The following is a 20,624-nucleotide window of genomic DNA, read 5'->3' as shown; positions in this document are numbered from 1 at the left end:
TGTTAGCTCCCCGGGTCCCTGCTGCCTGTCGCTTTTCAAGGATCAACTATGTGTTGGATTTTGAACAGAATTTGTCATCATTTCTTAATTCTTTTGCTTTTTCATTAATATATTCAGCTGCAAATATACTGTAATAACTGTCCACACACATATTAAAAAAAAAAGTATACAGTACATTGAATATTGGTAAACATCAGAACGTGTATAATGATTAGTCTAATCAGAACCATTAAAAAAAGATCTTATTAAAGTTTATTTAAGTTACCACAAAAGCAGGTATTGATGGACAATATTATGGATAATACAGGTAGAAAAAACTGCCCATAGTTCCATTAAATATGAATTTAAAAACAGTTTTTCTATCATGAAGGATTGCCTCAAGAAATCCAACAATCTCAACCTGAAGTCCATCATATGGGACCTATGGCTGACTGAGCAGTTGGAGTTCTGACTGTAAAATATGAATAATTAGATTTTGATTGGCATATGTGACAATTGATCAGTGACCCAAGAAAACAATTGATTACTGTATTATGACACCCTGTTAGTTTTCTTGTAAAACTGCATATTTAGCAATTCTCGTGATGTGCAAACACATTTTGTTTCATTAAGATTTATGCATGAGACCTGCCTGGTGCAAACTTAGATTTTAAAACTCATGCACATATATAACTAGGTGCATACCAAACACTCGTTCAAAGAGTAGAAAAAAAAGCTGTTTTCTGAGTTTGTGTCTTACAGTTTTGGTTTAAGTGATGACCAAGTGGACGAGGTCACTGATGACTATTGATCAGGCAGCTGCTCAGCCAGCCGGCAGCGTCTGTCATGTAGGGAATGAGGATAGATTTGCGTGTCACTGTCTGTCTGACTGTAGGCCTCCCGGGGAGTGGACGTGCGTATTTGTGTTTTCATTTGTGTGCTGCTGTTTCTGTGTGTGTGTGTGTGTGTGTGTGTGTGTGTGTGTGTGTGTGTGTGTGTGTGTGTGTGTGTGTGTGTGTGTGTGTGTGTGTGTGTGTGTGTGTGTGCTGGCCTCATTGGGTTATCCATTACAGCCTGTCCAGGAAACCAATAAGCTTCACTTCAACTTGAGGAATATTAACTTTCCCCTGGATGGCAAGCTAATTATGGCAGTAGAGCCTCCCCACACCTAAACCCTGTCGAAGGTACAGTGCCACTGCTGGGGAGTCAAGTCAGCCACTCTGACAACAACTGATCAATGCATCAACGTATTGAGATTTAGGATTGGGGGATTTGACTTTTCTGTCTGGTGTCATTGGCTTTTTGTTGGTTTAAGTAGGACAGGCAATGTCAAACCATTGCCTGTACTGGCTGTCCATAATATGTATAGAATAGATGAGAAAAATGTATCCTGTCATGAAAAGATGCTGTTTAATTCTCTAAATTTATAGTGAACAGCACCGTCCCTTTCATCAACAGACAAGGAAACACCACACGGACAATCTTTTTTCATTTTTTAAAGGCCCAGAATGTGGGATTTAGAGGGATATTTTAGCAGAAAAGAAATATAATATACAGTACTGTGCAAAAGTCTTTGGCCAACTTAAACTTAGTTATTTTAGCAAGGTTATAATGATCATACTTAATTATTTCTCATTAGTCTCTTTACTAAAATACAACCAGAACATACAGGGAATATGAATACAGTAATGAAAATGCAAATATTTCAGAATAAAACAATCCTGCCAAACAGGGTCGGAGAAACATTGATTTGTAACTTGAAACTCACTGTTACTAGTTTTTATTAGCTAGTCCATTTGTTTTGGGGGAGGAAGAGACCTGTGTGGATAATTCAGCTCCCAGTATAAACCTTCTGAGCAATAAACACTGAAGGAATTTCAACCAGGAGAAATTTCAGCTTTTTGCAATCTGCAATACTCACCACTAGATGCCACCTAATCTCCCTAAATCTTACACACTGCCCCTATAAACGATATCATCATAGTCATGGCATGTACAGTTGATCAGACCCAGACAATGATGAAGGAAAGCGTCTGCCGCTCAGACAGGAAGTCTATATGCCCAACTCGCCCACAGCGTAAGAGACTTTGTTAGCGCTCCATTTATTCTCGCAGATGTCGAATCGTGGCAGCGTCTTTGGTTGTATTTCGGGTAATTTAATGTGCCAGGGCGCCATAGATCTAATTTGATTTGAACAGATACAGTTTTAGTAGGCAGCCGTGGTGACATCACTTCCCTCTCAGAGTGCATTCCTCGGCATCTGTGTCATCAGGCTCATTTTGGAATTCAACAGATGACTTATTGTAATGGGATTGTGAGTGTTGAGTTGAGGATACACATCTCAGGGTCAATCATAACTTCTGTAATGTAATGTGTGTGGGAAAACAATGCTTTTTAGCATTTAACCTACTTCGGTCCAATCCGTCTCTCTCAGTTTGTCTCATATAATCTGTCATTTACAAATTATCACTATCACAACTAGTGATAAACATGAATGTTTTATTATGTGGGGTAAAACTGAAGCCTCTTCTTATAAGGCACATGGACACACACACCCTAAATGGGAAAATTCACGCATTCATGCATATAAACACACAGAAAGCACAATTGTTCAATCAGGATTAAAGCACATAACCACAGGAAGGGATGGGGTTAATACATTTGGCTTGAGAAAAATCAGAAAAGTGTGAAAGCATGAAAAAAGGGGCAACACGCAAAGTACAAGAGCGAGTGAGATGTTTACTTCACCGACAGTCATCTGATCTGATGCCATTATACCATGCTTATTTTCAAGAAGAAAGGAGAGGGGAGAACAGAAAGACAGAGACTTGCGTATGCCATCGAATCCCCTTGGGGCGTTTGTGTTTTTTTGGCGTTCCAGAGCGATGCAGCGATCAGGCCCTGTGTATGACCATGACTCCACGATGCTGCTTCCCCTACTCGGCCACAGTTCAAGACCAGAGGTTGGGAAGCTCCCTCGTCTTTGACACGAGTCTCTTGATTTTCTGCTTGACTGTGATGGGAACACGTATGAAAGCACGCTCTGTGCGTTTTCGAAAGGCTTGGTGCGTGGTTGAATCCCCCTCACAGATGGCTCTGTGTCGAGCAACGACTGCTTGCCCACAGATGGAGGATGCAGAGGAGAAAATGGCATCGGTGTTTGTGCAAAGAGCCTTTGCTTTCTTGATTTGAAATGTGACATGTAAGAGAGTCGGAATCAACCAAATCTGTTTCCAACACATGTTTCAGTGTCATTTTGACGCACGGCATCACATGTTTGTTTGTTTACTTTATTTGGGGGCACACATGTTGTGTTTCTGTTTTCACTTGTTGCCATCCCAACACCAACCAGTTTGTTGTCATGTGAAAGAGGATATTGAAAGAGAGACAAAGCGGAAAAGTAAGAGGGACACTGGAGGAGAGGGAGCAAAAATATGAATCATTAATGTCATCAAACACATCTGCTTTATTTGCTGTTTATTTCTACTGAAAACAAACCTGTTTTTCTGGGCATGCCAGATTTAATAAGTGTTTTTATATTTAGCACTTCTGCACAGTTTCGAAATTGAAAGGGAGAATGAAATCTGATTCTGTTTCAAAGTGATTGATGCCTCGCTGCCTTCAAGGTAAATTCCACTCTTGGATCCTCTTACACTCATGAATCAACAATGTTCAGTGTCGGGTTATTATGCCATCAAGTGCTGTGATTTACTTTGAATCTGAATCATCTATGTCAGTGGGTTATTTCTCAACAACCAAACAACCAAATGCAGGGTGCAGTTGTTTTAAAAACAGATTTCCTGTATGTTGAATATAAACTGTAATTTACTACATTTATGTCTATACCGATTTAGAAACAAAACATCCCTTTTCAATCTTTTAAAGGTCAAACATTGGGGATCCAAAACCCCTTTCTTTCGTAAAGTAGCAGGAAAGCTATTTAGAATACTGACTTGAGGAGATAGAGTGCTATTTTTAAAGGAGCACTGCCTGTGGGTTTTGTTTTTCCATTACCATTTTTCCACCCAAATTAGCATGTGTGCAGGTTTTTAAAAGAGGGAAACATGCCGCTATCACGATGTCAACAAACGCACAGGGTGGGATGACGCTGCACGTGGTTATGTTTAGGTAACAACAGCATGTGGCAATCAACGCCAGAATGTCAACACACACACACGCTGGCAGGGATGGTTAGGTTAAGGCGACAAAGTCATGGATGGTTAGGATTAGGGGAAGGAGGCACATGGGTAGATGAAGAGGAAAAAAACATTCAAACAAGAAGTATACACCAGACTCCTACATCAAAGTCCAGGTTTGTTTGATCCATTCACCACCCCTTTCGCCCTATAGGTGACCCTGTGCTCTTTATATCGCGTCGTTACTGGCAGCGTTTTAACCTGACGCCATCCTGCCGCGTTTCATGCTGATGTGACAGGTACCTTCTGGCCGAGATCTCAAGTCCATGCGCATATCGGGCAGATGTGGCAGGTGCCGCCTAGTTGTCCACCAGCATATAATGACACTGTGACCGGTTCTGACCGCCTAAGTCTTCACCTGAAACCGTCCAATGGCACTCCATGCAAACGCGAAAGATGCCTTTTGCCATTGCGCTCTTACGCCAAACACACTGATACAGCGTTTTAACCAATTTAGAATAAGAACACGCTGACATATCATACAGCTTAGGATAAACCGTAGCTAAAAGTTCCGAATTTTTCAACTAGACACACATGGAGCGGATGCACAAAAAAGCCAGAGCACTCTACAAAAAAGACACTTTGGACAATTATTTTTCTCTGTGTGGCTATATGCCTTTTAAAAGATGCTGGTGCCCAGATGAAAACACTATGGCCGACATAGTCCGTGACAGGTTCTGATGCAACTTGATTCTAGGACTAAGAAATGACACAAAAATAGACTTTTCCACAAACACAAGCGATATGTGGGACTTTATCACGGCCAACACTCATATTAAAATCGCTAGTTATTATCTGCTTAATGACAAATTCATCTGACTTGCAATCAGATGTAGAGCAGAGACACTGGGGACGTCTTTTTGGTTTTTAATTTGGAGCATATTTGCACTGGGGAAATCATACTTCTTTGTCTCGTTCTCACCAGAGACTTTGCTGCTGTTTCTTTGAGTTTACTAACAGCGGACTACATCTGGGCTTAAGCCAAAGATGGTAGCCTTAATTGGGAGGATAATACAAGAAATTAATGAATGCAGATTGTTTCATCATTTTACATATATTTTTGTCCTTTGTGTGCAATTTTTGTAACATTCTGGTCCCAAAAAAAACAAGGTGTGCATCAAGTGTTTTTAAATTTTAATTATTAGAAAGGTTTCCTTTTTTTTATTTCTCTGTATTTCCTTTATCGCTTACCTCTATTTCTCTACCATGCCCTCACTCTATCTCTATCAGCCTCTCATCGTCTGTAAAGTCTGCCAGCTTTTCTCACATAATTTCATTACCTCAACTTGGTCAGCGTATTTCCTGACCAACACTTTTCTCCTCCCTATCTACACCTACAGTTCTCCTCTCCCACCATTTTCCCCCGACCTAACCCAATGAAACGCTGCATCAGCTGTTATCAAAGCTTGATGAATTTGGATTTTAAAATGTAGTATTGCCCAGAGACAATTTTATCCTATGAGGGGAAAAAAAACTGGCAGAGGAACTTGGTGCAATCATCCTGGGTGCCTGCACAGACTGGAATTTACATGAACACATTCATTATAAGCATATTCATGATTTACAAATATATACAGATCTGTATACAAAAATAATGCGGATGATTTTTATTCCTTAATCTAAGTTAAGAAAGTTTGACTTGTCCACTTGCACACACAAGCACCAGCGTACTGTACAGTCTCAGTTAGTTTACAGGGAAACATGGAGGAAAGGAATGTGTCAAGTTTATTTAGATGCTCCCCCCGCCTCCATCTCTATCTCTCTCGCTCACCATTGGAGGTAGGTAATTAGGAGTGAGTGCGTGGGGGTCGGGGATTTGGGGGGAGGTGGGAGGTCCTATAATCTTTTGCTGAGAAGGCACCTTGTCCTCTCCCCTGTTTATAACATCATCAAAGTTGTGCCTCTGGGGGCCCCCAGCTTCGTTAATAATTTAGGTGCGCGCTGGCCTAGCTGGCTGAGGCAGGAAGCCCTTACTTATTGAGTTTGTAAACCATGTGATGATTTACGAGAACACCTTTGCGTTCGTCACGCTCATTAAATAAAATGCTCTCTTTCTCTGTGGCCGGGTTTAATCAAGAACATAGAGGTAAACAGTGTTTCTCTCCAGCACACACAGTTGTGCCTTGCCGGGTAACCAAGCAAGCATATAGTAGAAGAGATGCAGATATGACACTCAGTTCGAAGGTTATCACTCCATTAAAGCGGTGTTATTAATAGTTATCAGCATCTTAGATATTGATTAAAAGGGCCCTGCTACACCAACTAGTACCACCAACTGTTCACAATGCTGTTATCAGCGCATGAACAACTGTGTTTATTATTATGCGACCAAGTTTTGTTTTTCAACAAAGGAAGTCAGGTGACGTAACATTAGTAAAACAATAACCACTAATAACTCCCATTTAATGGAGTGATAACATTTAACATGGGTGGACAGGTTTGTAAGAACAAATAAGTGAAGAGGCTGAGGTTCAAAAGGGAAAAGGTAAAAAGAGAGAACGATAAATAAGATATATAAAACAGCAAGACGAGGAGGGATAATTAAGACAGATGATAAAAAGTAAAAAGTGACCTTTAACTCCATATTGTAAATGGCTGGTCAAATTGCACACTTCTGACCTGTCGAGATTTCCCTCTCGACCACATCTACATAAAAAGTTTGAAAACCTGCAATAAAATATCATTTCCACATTTTATCCAGTCATTTATTATTCAACAATGTCTTTTGTAAATTAATTCCTCATCTAAAGGCAATAACGTATCCCAGAGTTTCCCTTACGATTGAATAAATGGGGTGGGTCACCCTGCCTAAAGCGCCTGCTAACCCACCTAAAATCATTTCATTAGTCTGCTGCGGTCGAAGGCGCTCTCACCCTGATGAGAATAAAATTCTGCTGGATCCTGTAATTGTTTGGCATTAAAAAGGTCAAATTTAATGTGGAAATCAATACATAAATGCACAGAGTATCTGCTTTCAGTATCTGGCATTCAAAGACCTGTTCTGGGTGAACCCTAGGAGCGAGTTACAGCGCTGGAAGGTGGTATATTAAGGTTTCGCTTGGCAGCTAGCTTGGACATGGTGTGGAGGGTAAGTGCTTCACGCTCAGATGGCAGTCAAAGTGGGTTGTCTGACCTTCATACGGCACCTTACTCTCCAGTTTAGCTTATGGAATTGATTGTGATATGGCATGGCAGAACCCGGGCCAGGGGACTATACGCAGCGAGGGGCCGTAGAAATGGATATTTCTTCACCCCAGGATTTACGGCTTTTAGAAAGTTGCTCGCTGCATGTGGAGTGGATGATTGGACAGTGTCTGTGTGTGTGTGTGTGCTGTAATTGAGAGGGAATGTGTAGTGAAGGTAAGGCTGAGTGCACGTGTGAGTGAGAGGGAGAGGAGGAAAAAAGGGAGAAAAAGTAGAAAAAACAGAACAAGCAAGAAGAAGTGAGTGAAGTAGAAAGGAAAAATAGGGACAGAAGAAGGAAGACAAGACACGAATGGATGTGTGTCACCAAACAGCTGACCTCTATGGCCCACAAAATTCTTGTGAACCTTGTGTATGTTATGGACAGAGACTATTTAAACATGTAATTCAGCAGAACAGTTGTAAATACTGTTTGTTGTATTGTTCTAAGATAGCAAAGATAAATATGTAACTAACAGGATCATAGCAGTTACTGCTATCCCAAATGCATAGGGTGGCGGCAAACATTCTCAATATTTATTTGAGTTTGAATTATGTTTTGAGTCCCCTAAAGGCAGGGCAGCTAAAGAGGTTTGTTTGTTTAACTGGCTTTGGCTGTTGTTTTAGAGTCAGTTAGGCCAAATTAACACCATTACATCTCTTCTTTAAACACACATTATGTTGTTTAAACCACCTATAGCATGTTTGCTCAGGAAGCAACCATCCATCTAGCCAATTATTGTGAATATATCCCAGGAAATTTTGAAAGTAAACATGCAATCTTTCCCCTTCCCTCACCACGTTTATAAATCCACTTGATAGGCGTCTGTCACAATTTGGAGGCCCACAAAGTTCACTTTCCTGCACTCTCTCTCTCTTTCTGGGAGGATTTAGATGGTGTCACTCTAATGGGTTTTACAGTTTTTAAAGAGATTATACTTTGGGATTACTACCTTAGCAGGAGGGGCTTGGAAAAGTTCAGCAATGCCTTTGATGTCCTGCAGTGTAAACACAACCTAAGGCTACCTTGCAAGGAGGAGCCCCTGTTTTGTTATTCAGAGCCACGGCCCTTAATTGCAGTGGTGGGGACAATAGGGGAAGAAAAAGGTAACATTTTTCTAAAAAGCATCAGGGGAGGGGCCCGGCAAATAATGGTCAAGAAAGGCTATAATTTTGCATAAATGGGTAAACAAGTGATAGAGATTCCACTGAGGTCAGTTAAGCAAATCACATGTTAATGTTGTATTCTTGTTAAACATTTGTAAAATTTCTAAAAGTCTTGGGGATGTTTGTCTTGAAAAGGCCAGTAAGGCCAATAGGGGTACTTGAGGAACACCCCCAAAATTAAGACTTCCTATAAGTTATTTGAATAGCTTAGGAAAGTACAATCAATAGGCCCTTTTACATAGCCTATCAAAGGCAGAAATGTTGAGCTTTTATTCTGCCTCGCTGTTTCTTGTAAAAGGTATGACTGCGGAAAAGTTAAATAAAGTTGCCTGACCTTCAACCTGGCAGCAGAGTTGAATCGACATCTCTTTAAAAGGCACAGCAAGCACGACAGGATTGGGTCTGGCAATGTTTTGATGCCGTCTATGTATGTGACCCACCACCAGGAGATTTAAGAAGCAGCTAGCAGAAGTTAGTAGCTATATCAAAGGAGATGAACAGCAGCCAAAACTGTCCAAAAAATTGGAAAACAATGAGGTCCAGCAGCAGGGGTGGTAAATGATTGTTATTGCTTTGTTATGCTATTGTTAGAGTTTAGGAAGCACTGTCAGACTCATACGTCATATGTCACACTGTAGAAGCCTACAGTGTTGTGTTATAGATATATATATATCACGCCGGTCATGCCTGTTTTGCTTCCGCAATGCCGGCATGCTATCTTAAATCACACACTGACACTAGATTGGCATGATGCCACTGTTGTTTGATTCTCTCTAAAAATAATAAATAAATAAAGGTGTTGCTATGAAGGAAGTTGATAGTGGCCCTATCACATGGTCACTATGTAAAAAGGTTGTTTCAAAAAACTGTAAAACAGAATGTTTGTTTTCTTTTTATACCAAAATGAGTTTTATTCTACTGTGGTGTTTTCAGTTCTGAAAACAGAAAATGTACCCATATACTGAAAACATTTCAGCCTATTCTCATACTGAAGTCATCAAATGCTACCGCTTCGTCATGGATTTTGGCATATGATCCCAATGTAAGAAGCCACCTTTCGTGTGACTTTCACCTGGGAGCCCAGTGTGCACTTCCTGTATGAATGGAGAGCCAAACCATGATGTTTTTTCCTTAACCTAACCATGTACTTTTGTTGCCTAAACATAACCATCTGTGCCTTTGTTGCCTAATCCTAACCAGGTTGTTTGTTGACATCTCTGTATTGGTTGCAGCATCCTACAACATCAATAGCGGATGCTGGAGGATACCTCCATAAGACGTGCAAGTTCACGTGGCAATATGTGACAATTTGGGGTGAGAATGTGTTAGATATTCCCTTGCTGCTCTGTCTCTATAACATCTTTTCCAATTCATTGTCAGTGGAGTAGCTCCAGAATTTATATTTGACAACATCGTAAATTGGAGATTTGATACTGTAGTTGTGGGATTTGGGAAAGAATTGTTCCTGTTTACTTATATTTTTGGGGCTGGCTTAGAACATAGGAATAAAATGTATGAGTTTTGAAAATGGGTGTATTTCCCCTTTAATATAGTGTTTTAAATCATCCAGAACAAGCTATCGTGGGGACTCATTACTTGTTCTGTAAGAGAGTCAGGCGGCGTTCAATGCTCTGCTTCCCTGCAATATTTAAAACTACGGCTCCACTGAGCCTAAGTGCGGAGATGGGGTTCTCTGTTGGCGTTATGGACATGTAAATAGGCCTTAATGTGTCCACAAGGCCCTCTAAAGGCAAATACCTCCACTCTCACTCACAGAGATGAGCTTCCTTCTGGTGCAGGCTGAGTGCCGCTCTGCTGCAACACTTGTGCGCATTAGAATTAAAGTTAATGTCTGTTAACATAGACTTGGGTAATGTTTAATGTTTATTCATTATTGTGGTACATTTGCATTAGATCTACTCTGAAACAAGCTAGGAAATGTAAAGGAGACACAGAGGATGCTATTTTATATCAGAACTATTATTTAAGAACAGAATTCAACTGCCAGTTTTATGGGAAAATTACTTTCTCTGTTGCACACACAGACTCCACATGTGACACAGGATATTGAAGAGTTCCTGCACTCTCTCCTCTTGACAACAATAAATGTGCTATCGAAAATATATCACACCACAGACAGGAGAAAAAACAGTTACAAAGAAAGACATGGAAAGGAGTAAAAGGCAGAGAGATGGAAAAAACAGCATGTTGTGATAGTTATAATCCCTATTATCTTTGTTTTCAAGTCGCCATCCTGCCCTGTCAAAAAGGAAAAGGCAAATCAATATTGTCATTCACAACTTCAGATTAAACTCTCCTTGCTTTTACTGCCTCTATGTTCTTTTTTGGCCCATTCAATCTGCCGTAACAGTGACAAACACATCTCAATCGATTGTTGGTGAGATCAGCGAATTAACAAGTGGAATGCTTTTTTTTTCTTTCTTCTTCTTCTTCTTTTTCTCCCCTCCCTTTGTTTTTTCCTCCAAAATGGGCAGGGAGTGAAGCAATGGAGCAAAACACATAAAAAGACGGCAGTCATCAACAAACACAATAAAACCCTGATCTAGAAACTACTTTCCGAGGCGAGGGAGTATTGCCGTGCAAATGTTTTTGCAATTTAGAGTCAGTTGCCACAAACCACTAAATGCCCTTAAATAGTACTGTGCAGTTAAGGTTTTCAACAGAAAAGTAGTTCCAGTGCTTTATGTGGGGCCAGACATGGGAATCATTAAAAAAAAAAAAGATGCGGGGTAAAAAGCAAACACAAAGTAAGTATTGAAAATATCCTCCCCGATTCATGCCAGACATTTGCATGTATCGACAATGTGGTTTTAATAGATCCTCATTGTTCCTCACGGCATCTGCGGAGATGTAAACAAAAGTCAGCGGTGTCTCTTTGCCACATGGACTATCCACATGTGTTTCCGTAACAGATCAAGTGCGCTGGCATCCCCGAGTTCTTTCCTAAATCCTCTGTAATGCTGATACAAAGACGCAGCTTGCAACAGCGAAGGAGAGGCACACTTGGCACGCACATGATTCGGTCCAGAATGAGTGGGGTAGGGGGTGGGTGATTAGGTATGGGCGCTTTAAAGCTGTCAACGAAAAAAATGGTAAACTTGATGACGGGAGATGGAGGCACAAAACACCCATAGACATGGCTGTTGTTTAAGACAGCGCCAAGGTAGATTAGAGCTTGGCTTTAGTGTGTGAATGTGTCACGGGATAGGCTCGAAAAGGGAGGATGCTGCTTTTGGGTGTGAGAGGTGCAGGTCGGGGTCACGGGTTCACATTCTGAGTGGATCAGCATCATCGCACGCTCAAGTGCTGCGGTAATACTCCGCTCCCATCTACCTTAGCCAGGTAAAGAAAGAAACACAGATCCTCCTCCTCAGCACTAACTTAATGTCTCCAAAACCCAATCTGCATCTACACGTCTTAGAGAAGACTAGAAGTATTTAGCTGTTGGATAGAAACTGATGACTGGAGCTTTGAAAGAGTCTTGCAGGGGTTTTAGGGGATTTTTTTTTCATGCAGCAGTTATCTGACTTTTTGACCTGAGAGGGGTCAGAGAACCGGGTAAAACTGGATTGCAGGGAGCGCCATTAAGAGTTGATTCTAAATGACAAAGAGTCAAAGGTGCACATTTTCAGTTCAGGGTTTTGGTCATCATTGTTTGTTAAAAACCGCAGAGGCGTAGACCTGCAAGGCCAGAACAAAACTGATCAGTATCAAGTAATGTTATAACAAGACACTTTTTATTTATCACTATATAGCAAATATTTATTTATCTTGTTATAATGTGAAACACTTTAGATTTCTATTTTTAAGATTTGTTCTAACAAGACACTTTTTAAATGTTATTACCCGATCCTGATCTTCCTTTTTTTTTTTTTTTTGGAGCGGCAGTTGTACGCTTCAGTGAAAGCTTCAGTTTCTCATTAAAATAGTTTGTAGGTGATTTTGACCAGAAGTTACACAATGTGTCTGATGCCCTCATTTGGCTAATGTTTGTGATTTCAAACAATTAACAAGCCAGATGATTCTCGGGCTGATACACCATCTGACAGAAATATAAAAACAGGTTTTGTCTGTCAGGAGTTTGCCAGGCTGAACCGTGTGTGTGTGTGTGTGTGTGTGTGTGTGTGTGTGTGTGTGTGTGTGTGTGTGTGTGTGTGTGTGTGTGTGTGATTACTTACATGTGCTTCCACGGGACAGCATGTGTTTGTACATATGTGCTAACTGAGTGCATGCATGTATTTGCGTGCACTTTAATGTGACACACAGTAAGACCACCACCTCACCTAGCTGTTAATTTCTCCTCTTCCAGCGTGAGGAGCAGGGGTCACACATCAAAGCGGCCAATGATGATTGAATGAGAAAGGTCTCCATCTTAAGAGCCTGCCCAGGCCTGCTCCCCTGGATTTAGACACTTAGTAGGGGATAAACAAAAGGCATTGGATTTTACTTCCCGGACACGCAATCAGACACACACACACCTAGACGTACACTCTGTGTGTCACAGCGCACACAGACACACGGGTGCTCCCACAGCCTGCATTTTCAATTCAAACACATCTATAAAAGAGAATGAAATAGCAGTCTACTTTGTATTGTCAGCGATAAATATATTTTGTTTATATAAGCTGCAAAGCTGACTAAGATTTCTTTTCTTTTTTTTTTCATAGCAATAGCCTGTGGAAAGATTGCACTCTAACTCCCATCGGAGAGCTGCCCAGTATAACCAGTCATGCCCTATTCACCACTGAACACATCTGCTGGAGCATTTTGAGGTGAAGTGTCTTTGCGAAGGCTTGAAAAAGAATGATGAGCATTTCTCATTCACTGCCACCTAAATACAACAAGCAGCTATAGTGCGGTTTTTTATGCGAGTAACCCTCGGCCACATGTTTGTTTTTCTAAGCCGCTGCGCTCCTTGCTGAGGCACAAAGAGGCTCAAGAGGTGCCACAAAACTTTATCACAGACTGTACTGGGATTTTTGTTTCTATATTTGAAAAGAAATATACACAGACACAAACATAAACATATTAGACTACAGTATTTAATGTAGCATGGTGGGAATTCAGTCACTTTAGCAGGGCAGATGTTTTACCGCACCTAAGCAATTTAGGATGCAAAGTGTCTAAAATGCAAAAATGATCATATATACTTTTAACATACTCTGTCCATGTTCTGTGTCATTCACTGTGCATGTTCCTCCATATCAAAAATATGGAAAATCTGTTTTGAGAGGGGTGAGTTGAGACAATTTAAGCAGGGATGGCAACTGATGTGACTGTCAGTTGGTTACACTGAGAATATAGTTGCAGTGTAATAATTATCGACATCATAACAAAGGGATTCTGTACACACACTGCAAGTGACAGGTGAGCTTTTAAGGGGCCGCTGATGAGTATCACCCAAAGAACAAAAGACGACAGTTATAGGATCAAGTCAAGACCCTCACATGCTGTCTCGCACTCAAAACACGCATGCCGCAATTTTGCTGCAAAGTGCTACTGACACAGGAAATTATACAGATTAACACTCGTGCACGCAAGCACACACACACACACACACACACACACACAACAAGGTGTGTCCTCTTTGCAGTCATGTTAGAGTAGCCAGGTATTTACGCTCCTGCTTGGCTTATCAGATTTCAGTATCTCCCCTAAGGCGATGTAACACAAAAAGATAGATAGCCATCCAGGCACGACCTCAGACATACACACAACGCTCACACACGCACACACACACACACGCACACACACACACACACACACACTGAGGAGATAGATGACAACCCATGCATGACGTCAGACATCATCAGTGATTACCTTCTTACAAAAACTGAGATTAAACTGAGATTAAAGCATAAACACTCTTGTGGTTTTGTGATAGATTTTAAAGCTGCTGAAGTATTTTGAAGTGTATGTATGTGTGTGTGTGTGTGTGTTTGCTTACATAAGTATTGTAGTAGTGTGCTTATTCTTTATATTCTTTACAGTACATGTTAGAATGTATTGCTGTGGTCCAGTCTACAAATTCACCTGCTTGCATTTGACTTGGGATTCTCTTCAGTTGCCTTTGTTGCATCTCGATGTACCTACATGTATGAATGCCTCTGCAGCCTGTCAGCCTGCGTGGCCTTTGTTGCTCTGTTATCAGCAATCTTGGAATATCTCAACGGCAACTGAGCTTGAGAAAATAGAGCTTTGCAGCGGATTGATCGTTTTCAATTACAGTAATCTGTCCGCATATTGTTCGCACTGATAAGACGGCTGAAAACTTGATCACATCAGCGCTGATGGTGTCTTTTCTGTATATGTCAGGGTGTGTGTGTGTGTGTGGTGGGAGGTTAGAATCTAAGCAAAGACACTCACACAGCTCTGCACTGGATGTTTTTCTTTTCATTTCTGTGGGAGGAGTTGAACTCCAAGCTGCCTCCTTACATTTTTCTCACACTTTCTGGGTAGCCCGGTCCCGTTTTTTTTTTTTTAAAGAAATGTATGTAAATCCTGATAATTTAGCAGTAGTGCATGGCAGTTATTCATGCTGTTGTTGTTGCAGAGCCAGGTGAGCCAGGCTTCACCTGGCTGATAGCATCTGATTTCACATCAGCTCTGCCTCCAGGCCCCGAGGCCCCACCACCGCTTATTTAACTCTAATCATTTTCAGGCATCTTCTCTTTACCACCATCACTAGAAGATAGATAGAAGGAGAATGAGAGAAAATAGACCAAAAGAAAAGCCCAGACTGAGAGAGAGAGAGAGATAAAGAAATGCAGATCTATAAAGGGATGAGGCACACGTTCAGATCCCAAATTCTGTCCCCTCCTACTTTTCTTCTTTGATACAATTTCATTTTCCTCAGACACATTTTTTTAACTCTCTTTTAACAGAAAATGGTTCAGACATACAACGCACCAGGACAATAATATGATGATGGGGTTTGTAGGGGGTGAAAGGTCAAATAATGTAGGTGACAGCTTGGACTTTGAAGTTGCGCAGCAGGTAGTTCTCCACTTCCCCCTCCTTCCCCATCCTCCCTCAGGCTCTCTGTCTCTCCCCCTTTCTCTGTCAGTCTGTCCTTTTCAGTCTTGCTCTCAACACATATTTCTCCCCCTTTTCTATCCCTCTCTGTCCAATTATCTGCTCATCCAGCTGGAGTAAGTAGCATGACATGTGTTGCTTTACCCCACACTCTTATTTGCGGGGGGATTTTTACTAGAAATGTACCCAATTTAAAAACCCCTTATTTGTTTTGCAAATCAAGTTGCATTGTTCTTTAAATTGGATTCAAAGTTATACAACCACATGGATCCTGGCAGAATACTGGCTTTTAAACTCTCCCCATGTGTGGCGCTGAGCATGTATGCTCCTCTGCAGTGCCACATAGCTTGACATTAACACAGTTCACAGAATTCTGCTACCTTGTCAACGTGTGCCATGACTCAAGCATGTACTACACCCTGTCACATTTTAGCAGCAGAAAACAACACTTTTTTGGAAGAGTTACAACCTTAGCGAGAAATAGATTGTTTAGTGAAAACACTTTGGAGGAGCCTCGTTGCCTAAGGGATGGAATTGAGATGTGTGCGCAGCCCCCCCACAGTCAGTCCGAGGCACACTTAGCATGTATGCACATGCAGACACAAATGTCCAAGTTTAACACACATCAAACTGTGATATGCATGAATGCATTTGTACACTCAAGTCTGCACACTACACTCAGGTTTTCGGATCAGTTCCTTTGCAGCACTTCCATAGTTGTCCCTAGAGTGCCGGGACTGCACCGCACAGTGTCATCTAAAGAGCAGACATTTGTACCCCTTACTCCTTTGCTCTGATGAGAACCTGTGAAGCTCCCACTTCTAGTAGCTCCCTGCATGTGTGTGAGAGAGAGAAAAAGGAGTTACACAGAACGTGGATAGGAAAAAAAAACCAAGACGACAGACTACGGGTACAGACAGAGGGAGACAGAGAAGGGGGAAAAGAAGACTGATGGACCACTGATAGGGGTCTAATTGAGAAAACTTGTTTTGAGTTACACATTTAAGTTCTCTTACTGAAAATACAGGAAGAGTATTGCACACAAAAAAACTTACTTTTACCTGTAAATACATGAATGTGTTGCATCTGGGATACAATGATTTTTATATAGCATTTATAACATTGTAACTGTATATTTTCATTCTTTTCACCCCGAAAAGTTAAAAATGTACTAATTTACAGTTGGCACCCACTCAGTGAGTTTTCAGCGTGCGCTCCCACACGAAGCGGCCTTTTGATCCTCGTCTCCATCACAAAAGACAAAGAATCACATGACCAATGGTAATTTCTCGCTGTATTTTTTGGATATAGCTGGTATTATTGCGATGGAAGAACTTTGACTTTCATTTTTTGTGTGAATGTTAGTTACAGATATAATTGACCCTCTGGGGATGTTTTGCAGCGGTCTTTTCGGGGTCATGGCTGGAGGCAGACATGCATCGCCCCGGGCTATCTTTGTGTTCACCTCTTTAGCTGAGTAAGCCTCAGAGGCCTACAGATTTGTTATGTTATGAATTCTTATTTAAGAATGGGTTTTTGCTAATTTTATGACCAAAATTTATCCTGAAACTTGATACCAGAGATATTTTTATATTGAAGCCCTGATTAAGAAAGTATATATATATATATGTATATTTATTTTTTAATTGTTGTTAATTTTTCATCTAAATATTCATCCTTTTTTTTTTTTTTTGAAAAATCTTAAGTTCTTAATTCCATCAATTTGCTGACCCCTGACTGAGGAGCTCTCCCATTCATGTGTTTCAAGTTGCCCTCACATTGGACCCACTAATGGGTCCTCTCTCTCCCTCTCTCCCTCTCTCCCTCTCTCTCTCTCTCTCTCTCTCTGTCTTCCTCTCTCTCTCCTCACGCCGTGCTCTCACTAATGGACAGATGGCATCCCATTGTTTACTGGGCCAAGGTACAATGCCTTATCGGCCATAGCAGCGGAAACTGGGCTAGCGTTTCTGCTTGACCCAGCTTAAATCTGCCTCCTAAAAAAAAGGAGGAGGGGAAGAAGGGTGGGAAGAAAGGGGGGGGGGGTAAAAGAGTGGCCAGCAATTGAGACTGTAGCCGAAAATCTCCTGCAATATCATTTCTTGCCCTCTGTTTAGACCTCTTTGACCCTGGATAGTATGTGTATTTCAGTGTGTGTGTTGTGATGGTCAAACCTCCCCCTCTATATCCCCTCCTCACCTCCCAGTAATCGAGTGAGCTGTGACAGCCCCCATCTTATATCCTCACACACACACACACACACACACACACACACACACACACACACACACGCACACTCATACACACACACACACACACACACACACACACACACACACACACACTCATACACAAGCCTCAGGGCTATAGGTGATTTCTTGATGATGGGATGGCAATCAGCTCAGAGCCAATCAGTAATGAGGGTTAATCAGCTGATCGATCGGAGAAGAGGAGGGGCTCTGTGGCCAGAGTCCTTGCTTCACTAAGACTTTACTGTATTGTGTTTTTTGGGGTGGGTGGGGGAAGTTATGTATTTAGTTATGTTGGCCAAACAATGGGAATGACAAACATCATATTGGTCATAATGCAAATATGTAGATAAAAAACTAACTTACTGTGATAGGAAATGCTCCAAAGCCACATAATGTCAGTACAAAGAAAAGCAAATATACAGAAAGAAATACAAAGCTCATTGTCAAAATGAAAGATCCAAAACAAAAATATTTAATTTTCATATTAGAGCCACAGCCAGATTAACAATATCAGGGTGTAAAAGATAAGTGATACGCACATTAGCCAAAAGCCTGCAAGAACCAGAGGGTGCAAAATTGATAATCCATGAGATCTGTAATGTTTTGCTTTGTTTTGTTTTTTTTCATTTTTAGTTTGGGGATATGTGCGATGCCAACGTCGCTGATGCTTTGTTTCAGTGTGGCTGTGATTTTGCTGCTTTTTTTCTGCAGGTAGGGCAGGTTTAATCCGTGCAACCTCAGTGGTTATCATGCTAACTGTCCAGTTCTTCTTCTATGCATTCTAATACATTAACTATAAACACATAAACTTAAAGGGATAATTTGGATATTTTAAATAAGGGTTTTATGAGGCACTTACCATTAACAGTATATTACATACAGTAGCTGTGTGTTGGAAAGCCTCCAATTTGGAGAAGCAGGCTGGGATCTGACATGGAAGCTAAGCAATGTATTGCTGTGGATGAGGGCAGCAAGAAAATGTATTTTAGCCACATAACAAAAAGTCCCACCCAAAAAAAAATGATATCTGCTTAAGTGTATGCTATATTGAGGGCATTTTCACCGCTTTACCTTTCCATCAGTCAGCTGGCTCTGAGGTGGAAGCCGTTAACAGCTTAAGTTTCCCATCTATGCTATCATCAAAGCCACCAGACTTCATTGAGAAGAAAAACAATTTTAGTTTGTTGATCACAGGAGGTGCGGGTCAGCCACTGCCTTAATCAGTTAGTTAGGTTGTGTTATTGTGTGACTTTGGCTAATCTGAACTAACCACTTTTAAGGTCAAAGAAACACAATAACACAAGCTTACTTTACTGTTTACGGCAGTGTTAGAACAGCAGCTTCTGTGTTGAGCAATGTTAAATCACTGTTTTTCTCAATGGAATCTGGCTTCATTTTCCCATTTGAAATCACTGGCAGACAGTAGGGTAAAGCAGTGAAAATATTCCAAATATAGCAAATTGTTAAAATTATATTAATATAATTAAGTGGCATTTTTTTGGTGGCTAAAATATGTTTTGTTTTTGACCCCTCCACAGCAGTTAACATCAGACTTTAGCCTGTTTCTCCAAACTGGAGTCATGATGATTATATGTCCTGTATGTAATATACCGTCTTTGGATAAGTGCCCCATTCAACCTTAATTCAAAAAATCTGAACCATCCCTTTAACTTCAGAATTTGACATATGGTCAAGGGTTCTGGACATAGCTTTTGTGGGACTTGATATACTATTCAGATTGATTCTCAGCTTGTTGTGCTGGTACAGCTACTCAAAAGAGTGACTTGTGCATCACTACTACTAAGGGCCCCTGTTTCAGCCTATCAAACCCCCAGTTCCTCCCCTTCTTTTAACCCCTGAGGGCCCAAGACCTGGGGAACTTTTAATTATCCGCAGCCCTAGCTCTCCTCTCCACTGGCCACTGAATGGTCAACAGGCTTTTTACTACTTACCGAGGCATCAGTGCCTGAATAATAATAGAAAACAATGTCAGCGTGCAGGGAGAAGTGTCTAAGGGGGGCCAAGGCTGAGAGACAGAGAGATAGACGGAAAGAGAGAGATAGGGGTATCATTAGATAAGCCTGTCGGTTAATTAGCCCTGCTTCAGGGGGAGGGGACCCCCCTCCCGATGCCAAGAATGGCCATCAGGCGTTATCCGTGGTCGCCTATTTTTTATGGTCCTTTGCAGACTCAACTGACGAGGTTGTTAAGCAGCATGGAGGGCATATGGTGCCAGGATGGAAATACGCTGTAGTCAGTCAGTTGCACATTGACAAGAGAGAAAAATAAAAGTTTTTTACGTAGCTGCAGAGGCGGGACTGAAGATGTTTCGCTCCAGCTGCTTGTTAGCCATGGACTTTAAAACAGGATCCCCCTCAGTGATGGAGGTGTTTGGACTATTCATCAGGTTAGCTGTGTGGGATGTCCTAAAAGTTGACAACACAGTCTACTGATTTGCAAGATTTACAGTGTATTAGCACAGGCAAATTTTCCCAAAGACAATTGCCAGAAACTCTGCTGTGGGAGATGTTGAAGGTTTATTTAGATAGGATTTTCTCTTATTTTAAGGGTAACTTCAAATACCAAAATGCATATTTTCCCACTTAATCCACACAGATAGATTCAGTTTTATTTGGCAGGGTTCTCAGATCTGTATTGGCAGTTGTACTAGAAAATATAGTTTCTATACTAAATGCATTAACCAAGAATGTTTGGCAGTTAAGGCTTTTAATGTCAACATTTTTTCTGGAGAGCGATGTAAGAGTGAGTTTTTCTAATGGAATATCTATTTTTA

The sequence above is a fragment of the Plectropomus leopardus genome, chromosome 21 (assembly GCF_008729295.1).
Source record: "Plectropomus leopardus isolate mb chromosome 21, YSFRI_Pleo_2.0, whole genome shotgun sequence".
Classification (NCBI taxonomy): domain Eukaryota; kingdom Metazoa; phylum Chordata; class Actinopteri; order Perciformes; family Serranidae; genus Plectropomus; species Plectropomus leopardus.
This window is presented reverse-complemented; position numbering follows the sequence as displayed.